The sequence below is a fragment of the Oratosquilla oratoria genome, chromosome 18, assembly GCF_046742065.1.
Source record: "Oratosquilla oratoria isolate Oo_2021 chromosome 18, ASM4674206v1, whole genome shotgun sequence".
Classification (NCBI taxonomy): Eukaryota; Metazoa; Arthropoda; class Malacostraca; order Stomatopoda; family Squillidae; genus Oratosquilla; species Oratosquilla oratoria.
This window is the reverse complement of record NC_134794.1, coordinates 14466918-14470466: the sequence shown is the minus strand read 5'-3', so window position 1 is coordinate 14470466 and position 3549 is coordinate 14466918.

Genomic DNA, 3549 nt, shown 5'->3' with positions numbered 1-3549 from the left:
CCAGGGGGGAATTTTGGATTTTCTGGGTGTGAATTGTCACCACATTAAGTTTACGGAGTGAGGAAAGCAAATATAGGCTCTGGCCTATCTGGCCTGTCACCTGGGCTGGAATTATACCAGTGCTGACCCAGGTTAATCTTAGGATTAGAAAAGTGTTACGCTGTGCGATAATATCTGCATATTATTTAGAATGCACCTTTTGAAACAGGCAATCTTGGAAAGGAGGGGGGAATGACAATCTGGCAAAGGGTGAAAGGGGTGCATGAGCCAAGCAAGGCTGAGAACCTCTGCTATATACCAAGGGGTTATTCCCCCTCGTAAGGGGGTAGCCAAATCAAAGACACAAACCCACTCCCACTCAATACACCTCCATCCACCACCCTTCTTTCCTTCCCATTCTCTACAATATCAACAATTCTGAAAAACTGAAGACAAAATAAAATATATAAAGTGTGTCATCAGACTTTATGGATGGGATAATGGGGTAATGAACATAGAACTGCCTAGTGTAGACTTTAGGGTCTCTTTCGTTCTCCTTCATTCTTATGTTCTTATTCCTTCTTTGCCGCGTGGGAATTTTCTGTGACCTACTCTCTCACCCGTGACCTAATCCTTCTTTATTAGACGGTACTTTCCCATTTTACTCTGGTTGTCGTCAAGTGATTTAATATACCACCATGACCCCTCCTTAGTAATGAAAGAATTAACAAACCTTGATTAACATATACCACAGCTGTAGCCTAGTAAAACCTAACTTATCCTAACCTAACCTTTAATCTAAAATGACCTAACATCTCCAAACATAATTCAACCTGACCTAACACTTAACCTAAGCTAACCTAACCTAGTCTAGCCTAACCAAACCTAACCTGAACAAACCTGACCTGTCCTAACCTAACCTAATCTAAATTAAATTATGCTAAGCCAAGTTAACCTAACCTAACCTAACCTAACCTAACCTACCCTAACCTAAACTAACCTAACTTAACCTAACCTAACCTACCCTAACCTAAACTAACCTAACCTAACCTAACCTACCCAAACCTTATCTAATAAAACCTAACCTAACTATACTTAACCTAACCGAACCAAAACTAACCTGGCCTAACTTAGCCTAACTTAGCCTAACCTAACTTAACCTAAAATAGCCTAACTTAACCTAACCTAGTTTAACCTAAACTAACCTAGCCTAAACTAATCTAGAATAACTTAGCCTAGCCTATGTTAACCTACCTAACCTAACCTAACCTAATGTAATCTAACCTAACCTAACAAAACCTAGCCTAAACAAACTTACCCCGAACTGACCTGTCCTAAATTAACCTAATCTAGTCTAAGCTAACCTAACCAAGCCTACTCGAACCTAACCCGACCAAACCTATCCCAACCTAACCAAACCTGACCCAACCTTACTTCAAGAACACCCAAGTAAGAACTTGTTGCAAGTACAGCGCCCGAACGCTGACGCATATAAATCACAGACCACGATAACCGGTGGGCGAAAAAGTGTGATATTATAATTATACACGAAATACTCTTCCACGATCAGTGTGAGCCAAGAGGGCGGAACAACATAATCAAAGATAAAGTGTTCCTACGCGGACGAGCCATTAAGGCACTGGAGTTGATGAATGTGGTTTGCGAATGTAATTCTCTCCATTCCGCGGCAAAGCTCCAAACGAACTTGTGTGTCACAGACGCCAAGAGTGCTAAGATTAATGCCACGCCCCTATGCTTACGTCATTAAGATTTCATGTCCGCCCCAAAGTTTGGTCGCCTTTGTTTAATTCGTTGATGTGGTGACAAGGACCAAGCGTCGCACAGCCGGCGACAACAAAGGATTTCATGTGCGCACGCGTAGGCACACATATGAACACACACACACACACACACACACACACACACACACACACACACACACACACACACACACACACACACACACACACACACACACACACACATATATATATATATATATATATATACATATATATATATAAATATATATATGTATATATATATATATACATACAAATATAACAAATATACATACATACATATATATACACATATATACATGTGTATGTATATGTATATGTATATATATATATACATACATACATGCATACATACATACATACATACGTGCATACATACATACACATCTTTTTAACCACAATTCACTTTTTGTGTGGTTGTGGGCATGAGTTGTATGTTAATGGAAGGTTTCTCGATGTATATGTTCACTGCTTCGGCCATCTTAAGGCGAAGGGGGTCGTGAGCTTTGTAGATTATTTTAGTGTTTGTCTGGTGATGGTGGTTTTGTGTTCTTTTGTCATGTGTGTTTTGATGGCGCCATTCTGGAGGTGGTATGTGAGTCTTTTGGAGAGGGTCATAGAAGTCATGCCAATGTATGAGGAGGTGCGGTGCTGACAATCACCGACAGAGCAATCAAACTTATACACGACGTTGACTTCTTGTAGAGGAGGGTTGGGGGGCTGGCTGTTGTTCTTCATAACCAGGGTGTGTGTTTTGGAGGTTTTGTAGTATACGATTAGGCGTATCTTAGTGTCCATCACAAGACAAACACTAAACGAAAACACTAAAATAATCTACAAAGCTCACGACCCCCTTCGCCTTAAGATGGCCGAAGCAGTGAACATGTACATTGAGAAACCTTCCATTAACATACAACTCATGCCCACAACCACACTCCCAAGCAGTAGACGCACATAACACAAACAATAACACCCCTTTCCACAATCCACAAGGAAGTTGCTACTTCCACGTACGCAGCGCTACGGATCACGGCTACAGGAATTGACCTCTCCCAGTGTTCGGCCAATGTACGGCCTGTCTCCCTTCCTGAGGATGACCGAGTAAGGTCGAAATACGTATCGGAGAAATCAAAAAAAGAGAAAACCGCACCTAATGTCTTTTGGACACCTTGTCAGCTATTTGAAACCAACACAGAAACTTGTTGCACGAGAGAAATTAAAGCTCCAATATAAACTCAACAACGCCATTGTCGCTGTAGACTTCTTGAAATCATATATATATATATAAATATACACATATATACATATATATATACACATATATATATACATATCTATACATATATGTATATATATATATTACATATCTATATATATACATATATATACACACATATACATATATATATATACATATACATATATATATATATATATACATATATATATATATAATTTGTGTGCTTGTGTTCGTTTGTGTGTGTGTGCGTGTGTGTGATTCACAACCATGGGTCTTGGATACTTGGATTACTTGTTGGAGTCGTGATCGACTGCTATTTCCCTCCCGGAAGAGAGCTCAGTCATATATGACTGATCTATGGATAATGCTGTCACCTTACACGCACACACACACCCAACTCCCTACCCACGAAAGTTGGAGTGACGACTCACAGCAGCGCAGCGATACTGAAATCATTTCAGCCCTGGGCGGGAGTCAAACCCGGACCACCGTAGTGAGAGCCGGGAACTCTACCAACCGCGCGCTGGA